This window comes from Schistocerca cancellata, chromosome 9, assembly GCF_023864275.1.
Source record: "Schistocerca cancellata isolate TAMUIC-IGC-003103 chromosome 9, iqSchCanc2.1, whole genome shotgun sequence".
Lineage (NCBI taxonomy): Eukaryota > Metazoa > Arthropoda > Insecta > Orthoptera > Acrididae > Schistocerca > Schistocerca cancellata.
This window is the reverse complement of record NC_064634.1, coordinates 178,702,044-178,717,901: the sequence shown is the minus strand read 5'-3', so window position 1 is coordinate 178,717,901 and position 15,858 is coordinate 178,702,044.

Genomic DNA, 15,858 nt, shown 5'->3' with positions numbered 1-15,858 from the left:
ACATCCAATAATATAAACTTCTACTTTGAACATACAAACCCCATTATCCACACTCCCAAATTCATTTAGTAAATGGCACAAAGCTAAAGATTATACAGGGTGTGGCAGAAATAACTCCTCAATTTTAAACATAAATGACACAATACAAAAAGATATTTGGAAATTTAACATGCAGTTTGAAAGAGTAGTGTTTGCCATTTGTGCGACGTGCACTGTTGCACCACAGTTGCATGCAGCTGGGAGGGAGGCCTTGGAGAACATGTGCTCTGCCTCATCAGGAGTAGTCAGTCAGTAGCATGGTGTGGAGTGGACAGCATCAAGGTTTCGTGACTGGAACTTAGTGCAAAAATACTAGCTCTGTTACTGGAACACAGTGTTTATTTTGTAGACACTTCAGACTAGGATGACGTGCGAAAGTCTAAAGATGGAAAGAATATTTTAAAGAACCAATGAAATCTGGGGAAATCAAGGAATTTAAAGAAGAAATACAGGTGATCAAGCTAATAGCAATGATAATGAAGAGTAAACAACATAGAAAGAAATGACTACAGCTATATAGAAATGGCTCTGAGCACTATGGGACTCAACTTCTGAGTTCATTAGTCCCCTAGAACTTAGAACTACTTAAACCTAACTAACCTAAGGACATCACACACATCCATGCCCGAGGCAGGATTCGAACCTGCGACCATAGCGGTTGCGCGGTTCCAGACTGAAGCGCCTAGAACAACTCGGCCACTTTGGCCGGCAGCTATATAGAAGCTGAGGAACTACAGAGCTGTAGGGAACATAAGATACCAAGTGAAATTTTCATGTATGGTGGTATAGAGATAGTAAATAAAATGCAAAAACTGGTTCAAAAATATACAGAAGTGAAAAAATGCCAATGAACTGGAACACATCCCTCATTATACAGACCCAAAAGAAGGGAAACAGAATATCTTGTAATAACCATAGAGGAGTAGCGCTGGTGATTGTTGGCTACAAAATGTTGGCTAGGATACTGAACAAGAAATTACAACCATATGCAGAAGTCATGATTGGGGAAACCATTGTGGCTTCAGGAAGGAAAGAGCAACAACAGATCAGACTTTTGCTCTTACATTAATAATGGAAAAGTATTATGAGTATAATATAACATTGCATCAACTGTATGTGGACAGTGTCAACAGAAACAATCTTTTTTAATGCATTATTAGAGCTGGGGATACCACCAAAGCTAGTAAGACTCATGAAAATGACCCTATGCAACACCATTTACAAAATAAAAGCTGTGAATACAAAAATCCTCCAGTCACCATAGATGTGAAGGCACAAAGCTTACAGTGGTTGAGGATGCACAGGGAACAGAAGAACAAGATGAGACCATCAAGTTTATCCTGGGGTATGAGGTTCACTCCTAAATGGCAGTTTCAGAGAGGTCCTGGTGGTTGTAATCTGGATTTGGGCGCTGTGCAATGGCAATCTTCAACACGTCTCATGCATGCTCAATTGCATTCATGTCTGGGGACTGTGCTGGCCAGTGCATTCAATTTATGTTGCATCTCTGATCATACACTACTATAGTACTGTGCAGTCTTGCATTGTCACTGACCAGGATGAAGATGTCACCGACTTCATGTCTGTAGAACCTTACAATCATTTGTAGGACCTCTTGGAGGTATCAGGGACCAGCCAAATTGCTGTAGGTGGGAATTAGAGGGCTCCACCATCCCATCATTGTTGCCACCCAGAACATTATACTTCCACCTGCAAATGGATGGACTTTCTGAACATATTAGCATTCCTGGTTTTGTTTAGCACTTCTCCAAACATTAACACGTCTAGTGTCCAGTTGCAAACCAATCTTGGTCTCAACAGCAAACATGACATTACTCCATTCTGGAATCATCCAATGGGTTCTACACACTGTTTGGTCTGAGATAAGAATCCCTGTTGCCTGGGAGAAGTAATTTCCAATATTCCTCGCAGCTGATTTTGGGTGCCTGCGAGCTGACAGTTGGAGGAAACGGTCCTGCATTGGTACTGTCATATGAGGATGACCACTGTGAGATCTGTTGGTCACATTTCCCATCTCTCTGTACTTTCTCCATGCCCTAGACACACCACATTGCGTGATATGTAACCAATCAACAACATCTTGCTGAGTATGACCCACTGAAAGTAAAGCCACTATACTGCTCTATCAAAATGTTGTATGCCTCTACATGGGATGTTGCTGTAGTGCTGAACACAAACTGAAGCTGTTGTTGATACTGGGCTGCTCATGGTATGCCGCTGTGGCAGTGGTATGTTTACATGACTGGAAAATGGCCACAAAGCATGCCAGTAGTATACACCATCCAGTATATGAGCTCTAACTGGATAATGCATGAAGTGCCTAGGTTAATGAGACCCTAATATCATAGACTACATTTTATGATAGTACTCCAAATGTTTGCTGAGCAATGTACATACATACTTCACAAGCCACCATACAGTGCATGATGGACAGTGCCTTGTACCACTACGAGTCATTTCCGACTTGCCTCTGAATTGGTTTGATATCTTTCTGTTAACCTGACCCAATGGGGATTCCGAACACTTGAGCCGTACTCAAGAATGTGTCACACAAGAGCTCTATGTGCAGTCTTCTTTATAGATGAGCTACACTTTCCTAAAATTCTCCCACTAAGCCAAAGTCAGCTATTCGCCTTCCCTACTACCAGCCTTACGTGCTCGTTCAATTTCGCATCGCTTTGCAACATTACACCTGATATTCAACTGATGCGCCTGTGTTGAAACACTGAGATTGTTGTATTTGAACATTAAGGGATTGTTTTCCCTACTCATCTGCATTAACTTACATTTTTCTACATTTAGAGCAAGCCACCATTCATCACACTAACTAGGAATTTTGTCTGTCATCTTGTATCCTTCTACAGTTGCTACACAGTGACACCTCTCCATACACTACACTGTCATCAGCAAACACCTTCAGATTGTTGCTCACCCTGTCTATCAAATCATTTATGTATATAGGTAATAAGATCAATCCTATCGCATTTCTCTGGGGCGCTCCTGATGATTTCCTTGTCTCTGATGAACACTTGCCATCAAGGACAACATGCAGGGTTCTACTGCTGAAAAAGTCTTTGAACCACATATCTGGGAATCTAAACCATACATATTCGTTAACAGTCTGCAATGGGGTACCATGTCAAACACTTTGTGGAATTCTAGGAATATGGAGCCTGCCTGTTGCACTTCATATGGTTGACGGGAATGAAAATGTAATGTTTAATAACATGTTAATCTGGAATCATCAGAAACAAGGTAAAAGATTTAAATTTAATTCCAGTTTCTGTATTGACAGACCTTTTTTTTAAATCTGTTATAACTTTATTTCTGCAGCTCATGGTCTTGGGGTAGTGTCCTTGCTTCCCGCGCACAGGGTCCCGGGTTCAATTCCCGGCGAGGTCAGGGATTTTTCCTGCCTTGAGATGACTGGGTGTTGTTGTGTCATCTTCATCATCATCATTCATCCCCATTATGGTTGGAGGAAGGCAATGGCAAACCACCTCCACTAAGACCTTGCCTACTACAGCGGTGTGGGTCTCCCGAATTGTCCCCTACACTCCTCGCAATATGGGGCCTCATCATCATCATCATCATCATCATCATCATCATCATCATCATCCCCATTCTAGATGGAATTACATGATAAATATATTGCATAGGACTGAAAGTGCCTTGAATATATCTGGATGCTTAAAAAGGTAGCAACTCTGAGAACTTCATTCCGTGTGCCTAATTTTACAGTGACTACAGCTTTTTGTAATCTCTTCACTGTCAGCAAGCTGTGGAACTGAACTATGACTTTCCATGACTATTTACCAAGAGCATTTAATAACCTAAGCCTTCCTGTTATTTGTCAAATAGATGTGTTACAGATGCATAGTGTCATTCAATGTGGTAACATACAGCTTTAGGTTCTTCAAAGTAATACATCAGTTTTCTAAGTATAATCAATTTGGATTTTTGAGCTCGTGACAATCTTAAACTACCCAATCAGATTGGGAAAGTCTTTACAATTACAAATGCAATACATCCCTTCTTATTTGACAGCTTATTGTATGTATCTGAAATTTTTAACTTCATTAACAGGCAAAATGATGTGAAATGTTGGATATATTTATTTTGCACAGTGCAAAACATGTACTGAAAAGGGTAACAGTCAGACATATTTACACAACTAGAAAAATAAAATTTCATAATATATGCTACTGCTTAGGTATATTTCTTGGTTGGTACAAGTGACGGGCTAAAATTAAGTGAAAGATATCAAGGTTTGGGGAAAAATTAAGTGTGTATCAAAAGGATAGGCTAATTGGAAATGGAAGGGGTGTATTTGTCATGGTAGATAAGAAACTCAAATCCACTGAGGATAGAAATTGAAGCTGCATGTGAGATTGTTTGGGTAAGACTCAGTATCAAGGATGGGAATAAAATGGTAATTGGATCCTTCTATCACCCAGTAGACTGATGTAACCAAAAACTTAAGAGAAAACCTCAGTTCACTTGTACGTAAGTTCCCCAGTCATACTGTCATCATCAGTGGAGACTTTAATCATCCAACAATCAATTGCGAAAGTTACAGTTTTGTTAATGGTTGGCATGATAAGACATCCTGTCAAACATTACTACAAGTCTTCTCTGAAAACTACCTTGAACAAACAGTTCAGAACACCACTCATGGTAGTAATATATTGGGTCCAATGGCAACAAATAGACCAGATCTTTCTGAGGATGTCCACATCCAAACCGGTATCAGTGACTATGACTTGGTTGTGGCAACAATGATTACCAAAGTACAAAGGGCAACTAAAATGAGCAGAAAGATATATATGTCTAGTACACTAGATAAAAAATCAGCAACTTGACACTGTCAGCACAGGGCAGGAGCATGTAGATCAACTATAGCTCAGGTTTAAGAGAATAATTGACTGTGCACTGCATAGATATGTACTCAGTAGAACAGTTCATGATGGGTGAAACCCTCCATGGCATACAGTCACTGTAAAGAAACTTTAAAAGAAACGGAGACTACTGCATTAACAGCTCTAACTCAAAGCCTAGGGCTACAGATAGAAAGATGCTGAATGAAACGTGTTGGCTATCAAGAGAGCAATGTGTGAAGCCTTCAGTTACTACTGCAGCAGAATATTATCAAATCATCTTTCACAGAATCTGTTCATGTGCAAAGGCTGTTAATGGTACCAAAGTTAGCATCCAGTCCCTAGTGAATGATGCAGAAACTGAAACTGAGGGTATCAAAGCAAAAGCTGAAATGCTTACCTCTGTTCTCAAACATTCCTTCACAAAGGAAAATACAGTAGAACTGGCCCAATTTAATCCTTCTACCACTGAAAAGATAAGTGAAATAATTATTAATGTCAGTGATATTGGGACACAATTGAAATCAGTAAAATTGAACAAAGTTTCCCAGTCTCACAGAATCCCTATCAGATTCTATATTGAATTTGCAACAATTAGCCCTTCTTCTAACTGTAGTCTATCGTAAATCTGTAGAACAAAAAACCAAGCCCAGTAGTTGGAAGAAAGCACAAGTCACAGTTGCCTATAAGAAGGGTACTAGAAGTGATCCACAAAACTACCATCCAGTATCCACCACATCAATTTGTTGTAGAATCTTAGAACATATTCTGAGTTCAAACATAATGAGGTATCTAACAGTGGAAAATCCAGGATGGAATGTAATAATATTATGAGAAGGAAAGTTGCTACTTACCATATAGTGGAGATGCTGAGTCGCAGACAGGCACAACAAAAAGACTTTCACATTCACCCAATGGCCTTTGTCAACAATACACACACACACACACACACACACACACACACACACACACACATAGATATATATGCAAACGCAAGTCACACACACAACTGCAGTCTCAGGAACTGAAACCACACTGCAAGCAACAGCACCAGTGCATGATGGGAGTGATGAGTGGGGTGGGGGTAATGAGGAGGCTGGGGCGGGGAGGGATAGTATGGTAGGGATGGTACACAGTGAAGTGCTGCAGGTTAGGTGGAGGGCAGGGGAGAGGTAGGGAGGGGAGGGGGGAAGTAATGGAAAAGGAGAGAAATAGAGAAAAATAAAGAGAAATAAATAAAAAGACTGGGTGTGGTAGTGGAATGATGGCTGTGTAGTGCTGGAATGGGAGCACAGAAGGGGCTGTATGGGTGAGGACAGCAACTAATGAAGGTTGAGGCCAGGAGGGTTAAGGGAACATAGGATGTATTGTAGGGAAAGTTCCCACCAGCACAATTCAGAAAAGCTGGTGTTGGTGGGGAGGAGCCGTATGGTATAGGCTGTGAAGCAGTATTGAATTGATATTATGTTTGGCAGCATATTTAGCAACAGGGAGATTCACTTATTTCTTGGCCACAGTTTGTCGGTGGCCATTCATGCGGACAGACAGCTTGTTGGTTGTCATACCTACATAGAATGCAGCACAGTGGTTGCAGCTTAGCTTGTAGACCACATGACTGGTTTCACAGGTAGCCCTGCTTTTGATGGGATAGGTGATGTTAGTGACCAGATTGGAGTAGGTGGTGGTGGGAGGACGTATGGAACAGGTTTTGCATCTAGGTCTATTACAGAGGTATGAGACATGAAGTACAGATTAGGAGCAGGGATTGTGTAAGGATGGACGAGTAGGTTCGGTGGATGGCAGAATACCACTGTGGGAGGGGTGGGAAGGATAGTGGGCAGGACATTTCTCATTTCAGGGCATGATGAGAGGTCATCAAAACCCTGGCAGTGAATGTAATTCAGGTGATCCAGTCTTGGGTGATACTGACTTATGAGGGGAATGCTCCTCTGTGGCCAGACAGTGAGACTTTGGAATGTGGTGGGAGACTGGAAAGATAAGGCACTGGAGATTTGTTTTTGTACGAGGTTGTGAGGATAATTATGGTAAGTGAAGGCTTCAGTGAGACCCTCAGTATATTTCAAGAGGGACTGCTTGTCACTGCAGATGTGACAACCATGGGTGGCTAGGCTGTACAGACAGGATTTTTTGGTATGGAATGGGTGGCAGCTGTCGAAGTGGAGGTATTGCTGGTGATTAGTAGGTTTGATATGGACGGAGGTACTGATGTAGCCCAAAAGAAAGAGCATGACACATTTTACATTAAAAATTAACTAAGAAAAATGCTGTGCATGGGATGACAGCTATTGGAAGCTGGTAAAATTCACATACAGGCCTCTTGGAAATACCTGAACAATTTAAAAAGAATGTATTGATTTCTTATGAAGGAGCAGACGTGAGTCCACTATTTCACATCATAAATGCAGAGCAATCAAAGCAAAATTTTTTGCTGGAAGAGATTTCTATTATTTACTGCTCAACAAAGGAGACTCTTTTTTATTGATTGCTTTGCAAAGAATAAAACAATGATACAATTGACATTCGGACTAACAAGATAAAAAAAAGAAAATAATTGAGGAGAAGGGTTGGTTTGAGAAAATCCTTTATCAGTACACTCTACCTGCCCACAAATGTGCTTTTGTAATGGGAAAAAAATGATGGGGTTTGAAGTATGAGTTGCTGGAACATCCATCCTATTCACGAGATTTGGCACTCTCTTAACAAAATTTGTAGTTGGAAAGATTGAGACCTATGCAGAGGTTATGGTGGATTGTGTACATAAATTTTGCAGATGTTTCAGAACCACACTTCAAGAATGAACACTGCCCATAGGAAGAAACAATGGTCAGAGTCCTTGCTTAGGTCAATTCATTGTGTCAAACAATGAGTGCATTTTGACATGTACGGCAATGTAGGTTGGAAAATGATAAGTGTGTTGAGGTTATGGTCTTGATTTAGAGATCAGTTACAAACAAGAAGTGCTACAAGACTGCACCTCATGCACTCAAGCTGATACTGTATTTGCTTTAACATTTTTGATGGAAAACATAACATGTCTCCTGCCCCATTATCAACTGATTACTTACATCTATATCTATATCTGTAAACTGCAAACCTCTGGTTTGCTGTGGTGAAAATTGATGATACAAACCACAAAACAGCACCTAAGTATCCCACTCACTCTAAATAGACACAGTCTCTAACGGAGTGACAGGGTAATTTACCACTTGGTGTTTATGTCATATTGTTAGTTCAGAATTCCTATAAAATTAAGCAGGGAAACTGAGTGACCTCTACATTGTTTTACTTAAACATTTTCAGTATTTAGAAGCAGAGTTTACACAACTGATAGCTACCTATAGATCGTGCACTGAATTTTGCAACTAGTGCAGTGAATTCTGCTCTTGTGCAATAAACATGCATAATGAGCAGTTACATACATCCTGTCCTTTTTCCCAAAATAAAATATATACCAAACTCAATTAAATGTTAGCTTCTCTCACAAAAATCTTCATTTTATCCAAATTTTGTTACATGCAAATTAAAATTGCATAGATCTAATTTTAACAGTGAGGGATACTGTTCACATAAAGCTGCATGCACACCAGCTGCGCTGCACCACACCACATAAAACCAAGGAAAGAGGCTGGTGCAGCATGGCGAGCCCAGCGTAGCCATCAAACTGCACCACTCTGCTCAGCAATGACCAAATTCCACCCTGTGCCAGTACATTGAAGGCAATGGCTCATTCATGCATGGCTCTGTTAGGATGGACTATCTCGTTTTCCATTGTTATGGACTTGTGCATGCACAATGGAACATTGCTGCACAACTACAAATACTCTGTTCCATTACACACTGCTCTGTGCCTCACATTTTGTGTGTGGTGTGCAGCTGCTCATCCAAAGCAGACAAGGCTTTAGACTGATCAATTTCGGATTTAGATATATCATTGAAATATTGTAAAATTACAAGGTGTATGACTTTGCTTCAACCGGCGGCCGATAGGGCGTGACAACGGTAAGTAGCGGTCGAAAGAAACAGATCGTAGACATCAGGCAGTTAGCTTGGACCTTGGTCAACATAACTTCATTCAAACATTATTCGATTTGTGTCTACATCATTATGTTGTTTTTGATTGAAAGTGTCAGTTTACAAGCCTATTTCTCATCATTTGCGGGAGGTGTTACTGTTTTGTTTCAGTATGAAGAAAATAGCGGCTGAGTCTCAACGAGTGCTCCAGGTACATATGGTAAGAATGCTATTAGTGAAAGAACGTGTCATGAATGGTTTCAACACTTCAAGAATGGTGATTTTAATGTCGTAGACTGGCATAGTGGTGGAACAGAGAATGTTTTCGAAGATGCAAAATTGGAGACATTGCTGAGTGAAGACCTGCGTCAAACTCAAGAAGAATTGGCACAATTAGTGGGAGTGACACAGTAACCCATTTCAAAACATCTCAAGACTATGAGCATCATTCAGAAAGAAGGAACTTGGGTCCTGTGTGAGCTGAAACCAAGAGATGTTCAACAGCATTTGTGTGTTTGTGAACAGTTGCTTCAGAGGCAAAAATGGAAGGGATTTTTGCATCACATTGTGACTGGGGATGAAAAATGGGTTCATTATGATAACCCTAAACACAAAAAATCATGGGGATATCCCAGCCATGTTTCCACGTTGATGGCCAAACCAAATATTCACGGTTCCAAGATCATGCTCTGCATTTGGTGGGACCAGTTCGGCGTTGTGTTCTATGAGGTGTTAAAACCAAGTGAAACAATCACAGGTGCTTGTTATCAAACACAAATAATGTGTTTGAGCAGAGCATTAAAAGACAAATGGCCGGAATACAGCGAGAGGCACGATAAAGCGATTTTGCAGCTCGACAATGCTCGACCCCACATTGCAAAAGAGGTCAAAATGTACTTGGAAACGTTAAAATGGGAAGTCTTACCCCACCCGCCACATTCTACAGACATTTCTCCCTCTATCACTTGTTTAGATCAATGATGCATGGCCTGGCTGACCAACACTTCCGATCTCATGACGAAGTCACAAATTGGATCAATTCGTGCATCACTTCAAAAGGTGAACAATTTTTTCGATGGGGGATTTGTACACTGCCCAAAAGATAGGAGGAAGTAGTGGCCAGCGATGGAAAATACTTAGAATGATACATGTGTAACCAATTTGTTTCATTAAAGCCTCAAATGTTGGGAAAAAAAGAGGTGGAATCAAAGTTGTACACCTTGTATATTCTTTATTTTTTCCTATTGTAATTCGTAAGTTCCTTTCCTACAAATATATCATTTCTAAAGATTAAAGCTTAACTCACATCTGATGGTGTCATGTTCCCATAAAACTAACACCTGATCTGAATCTGAAGTATCTAGATATGAGAGATGTTTTTACCTTTGTTTCTTTTTTTCTTTGCTCTTTAACTTTGAGCTTTGGTTTATCGAAACATAATAATTTTTTTTAAATTTTTTTTCAGTATTATCTTTGATTTTTATTTCTCTGAAAGACCCTAACATTTTTATTTGTACATTCAGTAAGTACTGGATAACAAGGTCAAGATTTATTATTCTTTTAATACCTCGACAATGATTGGTTTTATTTCTGAAATAAAATGTCAGGTACTTTATGATAAAATTGAGCTCCATTGTAATGAGTCCTAATTAAGCTTTTTGTACAAAATGAGTAAGTGGTGCCACCACTGCTTTTTCCCCTACAATTTAACATGTTTGCAAATCTGTACCACATCAGGAATTGGCGGATTACTAACGCAACCAGTATATCCAAGATTTGTTACAGCAGTGGTTAGGTACTCAGTTCAGTTCCCATCAGTGCCCAGCAGCACTGGCCATTGTCCAGTTTAATGATTCCTTAATACTAACAATGAAAGATAGGGATAGGAATTTAATTAAATAAACTTGCTGAGTTCAGGCAAAAGAAGGCTTATTAAGAAGTTCTAATTGTAATAACATAGTGTCTGCTATGATGACAAATCCGCTCTGGAGCATAACATACATTACAAAGCATCTCAAAATATCCTTCATACACCACAAAATCGAAGCCACTCACCCTTGAAATGGTTCTGCGCAGGAACATTACTACAAGCCAGAACTAATTGGAAATTATGCTGCTCCAAATACCACACTCCACACACGCATAAAATAACATTTGAATTATTATTAACGAATGATTGTGTTGTGATCATATAAGGTTTTACCAACCCAATAAACTGCAACCCAATAAACTGCTAATATAGTACCAATGAGCTAATCATAACTCAAATTCCATTCAGTACAAAATAGTGCATGAACCACATACATAATAGCTCTAGAGACACATGAGAACTTGCTTTAACAACTTGTTCAAAATCCATTTGGTGACCCTTTTGTAGTAATCTCATGCAAAGCTCTCCAGATGACTTAACAAACTTTGGTCTGGTAATACAACTATGTTATGGTCAGGCAACTTCATTATGCTGTGATCAAAACCATACTGTGATTAAGACCACAGTAAATTTTCAAGAACCATTAAAATTGACAAATAAGCAGCACTACTTGTACTTATTAACACTTAAAATATTGTGAAAAATCTTCCAATGTCTGGCTATGGGTGTGTTGTATGTACTTTGCTGCTATGGAGCTTGTGTGACTGGATACCCCTAGCACCAACAGCTTGCAGCATCTTACCATCTTCCTTCCATCTACAACAATTTTGTGCTATTTACACCAATAAATCGGAATAAAATACTTGAATCTCCTTACTGTTGATTGATGTGTGAATGGGTGACACCAGTTTACTTTTTTCATGATAAACACCACATAAATTTTGAAACATAACAACATCCCACACAACTATTTTTCTACTGAAATCTAACAACACTTTGTTATCCGTTAACCAATTCAAACCCAATAGCATATGTAAGTTTAAGTTAGGGTCTACAACAATTGTTTGCTAGACAGTGTATGTGCTGGCAGTGAAAATGATTTTTGTGTTCCCTCTTGTATTTCTTGCTCTTTATTTCCGGTAATTCCAACAATATAAACTCCTGTTACTGGTGGTAGAGGGCACGAAAACATTTTTCCTTACAGATGCTAGAAATTCCTGTGATATTAAAAGGTATTTTGCTACCAGAATCTAAACAAATATAAACATCTACTCCAAAAATCCCACCAGATACAATAGATGTTACTTGTTTCTTTCCTGGGTTTGTTCTCTCTTTCACAAGTAGCCACTCAAAACTAGATATAGGACATGTGAGACCTACCACTTTTTCTATGTGAGGGCCCATAGTTCCAATTGTATATCCTGAAGCCGGGAACCTGCTCCAGAACATAAGTTGTTTTCTGCTGACTCGTTTTGGCCTGTCCATTGTATCACTCTATTCACATAGTCATTGTTTGCATTTCTTGAATTAAATTTTTGATTCCTATTATGAAATTGGTTATTTACTCTGTTGTAATTTTGTTTTTTAAACTTTGAATGTTTATTCTCACTCTTGTGCTGAAATTGTGGAAGATACCAATTTACACTATTATTCGCAGATCGATAAGCTTTCCCCTTGATCATAGTCTCCACAATCCTTATTTACGATATCTGGCTCTTCTGTTCAAGTTGATGATTCAGTAACACTTGTCCAACCATGATAACATATCCCTATCGACTAATTTAGTATTTTGATCCTTTCAAATGCCATTCTTTACACTTATTATAACTACCCCAACTACTATTACAAAATTTTATAATTAAAGTGCTCATTTTTCTTATGTTATCAATGACCAATATTTTTGTTGGAAGTCATTCAATAAAGTGAATTCTTCAGAATGAGCTGTTCCCCAATCTGCAGTATGTCCTAGAGTTAGCTTAAGACTTTTGGCAGTAATTATGAAAATGCTCTTAAAAATATGTATATTGGACACCCCCTTCTGGTTTATATTTAGTTACTTAGTTTTAGGTTCCATGGACCATTTTGCGTGATAATGTGGAACAAGTCATTTTGCATTAACATTGAAAATTAATTTGTACATATGGCTACATTCTGAATATTTCTGGATCCCCCCTCCCCAAAAAAAGATATACAGATGTTGTGAGATGGTAGCCACCACATTTTACATCTTACAGGAATGGAATTTCTTCTATGGAACAGGAGGAGTCATCAAGGAGAAATTTTCTGAGTGTTTTCAAATTTTACTTTGCTGTCTGTTAGACATTTTATATAACTGGTTAAGTGATCAAAAACTTCTGTTACTGCATTATGTATCCCTTTTTGTGCTAAAGGCAACCTTATGTGGTGTAATGAACATCATTTTTCCTTATAGTATTGACATTACGTACAGCATTGTTCCTTTTGAACTGTAGTGGATTATTTACAACAAACTTCATGAGGGAATAAATATACTGCGAAATAGTAAACAGAATGACCAACTCCTTAAAGAGATGCCTACAAGATGATCGTGGGTGGGCACCTTACATTATTCTTACGGCTTTTCCACAATGAAGACTTTCTTTCCCATATACGAAATCAAACAATGGAAAGTAATGGATGGAATAATGACAATATTAGGAAAAGGATAAATAAATTGCTGCTCACCATATAGTGGAGACGTTGAGTCTCAGATAGGCACAACAAAAAGACTGTCACACACGTAAGCTTTCAGCCAAAAAGGCCATAATTGGAATTAGCAAAAAACACACACATACACAAAATTTGTGCAAACACAATTCACACACATGCCCACAGTCTCGGGCTGCCGAGGTCAGACTGAGAGCAGCAGCGCATGATGGGAGAAGCAGTCTGGGTGATGGGTAAAGTGTTGCTTGTGGGAGCATATAAAAGGAGAGAAGTAAGAAGACTATGAGTGCATTGGTGGAATAGAGGGCTGTGCAGTGTAGGAGTGGGAACAGGGAAGGATATTGATGGGTGTAGGGCAATGACTAATGAAGATTAAGACCAGTAGGGTTACGAGAACATACTATATACTGTAGCACAGTTCCCACCTGCCCAGTTCAGAAAAGCTGGTGTTGGTAGGGAGGATCCAGATAGCACAAGTTTTGGAGCAGTTATTAAAATGAAGAATGTTGTGTTGAGCAGCGTGCTCCGCAGCTGCATGGTCCAGTTGTTTTTTGATGACTGTTTGCCAGTGGCCATTCATGTGGACAGACAGCTTGTTGGCTGTCATGGCTACATGGAATGCAGCACAGATGTTGCGTCTTAGCTTGTAGGTCACATGACTGGTTTCACAGGTACACCTGCTTTTGATGGGATATGTGGTTCTTGTAACCAGACTGGAGTAGGTGATAGTGGTGGGAGGATGTACGGACATGCCTTGCATATAGGTCTACTGCAGGGATACGAGCCATGTGGCAAAGAGTTGGGAGTAAGACTTGTGTAGGGATAGATGAGGATATTGTGTGGGTTTGTTGGGTGGTGGAATACCACTGTGGGAGGGGCACGAAGGATAATGGGTAGGACATTCCTCATTACAGGGAACAACAAGAGGTGGTCAAAATTGCGGTGAAGGGGACTGAGTCATTAGGTGAATGCTGCTCTGTGGCTGGGCGGTGGGGCTTTGGGGAGTTAAGGGGGTGGGGGGGGGGATGAGAAGGCATGGGAGATCTGTTTCTGTTCAAGGTTTGGAGGGTAATTACAGCCCATGAAGGCCTCAGTGAGACCCCTGGTACATTTTGAGTGGGACTGTTTGTCACTGCACATTTGACGGCCACAGGAGGCTAGGCTGTATGGCAGGGACTTCTTCGTACGGAATGGGTAGCAGCTGTCAAAGTGGAGGTATTGCTCATGGTTGGTGGATTTGATATGGACGGAGGTACTGATGCAGCCATATTTGAGGTGGAAGTCAACATAGAGGAAGGTAACTTGTTGGTTTGAGCACGACCAGATGAAGAGAATGGGGGGATAAGGTTTTGAGATTCGGGAGGAATGTGGACAGGGTTTCCTCACCCTCAATCCAGATCATGAGGATGTCCTCAATGAATCTGAACCAAGTGAGACGTTTGAGATTTTGAGTGTTAGAAACGATTCCTCAAGATGCTCCATGAATAGGTTGGCATAGGATGGTGCCATGCAGGTGCCCATTGCCATATCCCGGATTTGATTGTACGTGATGCCTTCAAAGGAGAAGTAAGTGTAGGTGAGGATATAGTTGGCCATGGAATCTGGGAAGGAGGTTGTAGGTTTGGAATTCATCAAGCATTGGGAAACGTAGTGTTTAATAGCAGCAAGGCCGTGAGCATCAGGGATGTAAGTATACAAGGGAAGTGGTATCAATAGTGACAGGCAGGAAACCATGTGGTAAAGGGACAGGAACTGTGGAGAGTCAGTAGAGGAAATGGCGGGTATCTTTTATATAGGAGGGTAGGTTGCAGGTATAGGCTGAATGTGTTGGTCTATGAAAGCAGAGATCTCAGTGGGGCACAGCAACTAGCCACAACAGCTCATCCCAGCTGGTTGGGTCTATGGACTTTAGGAATCATGTACGAGGTATGAGTGTGAGGAGGGGTAGGGCTGAGGAGAGAGATGGACTCCAGGAAGAAGTCTTGAGATGGGCCTGAGGATTGGATGAGAGACTGGAGATCCTGCTGGATTTCTGGAATGGGGTCAATGTGGCAGGATTTGTAGGTGGATGAAACACAGCTGGTGGAGTCCTTCTGCCACATAATCCTTCGGGTTCAACAAAAGTGGTGGAGCCTTTGTCAGCATGTAGGATTATAAGGTCAGGATCAGTGTTTAGGTGATGGATTTTTGGTTCTTTCTGAGGATGTAAAGTTAGCTCACATGTTGAGGGATTTGGACAATATGGTGAGGGAAGCACGAGGTTAAGAAATTCTGGAAAGTTAACAGCAGATCATTTTGGGGCGGGGTGAGGGGGTGGATGTGGATCATGGTTGG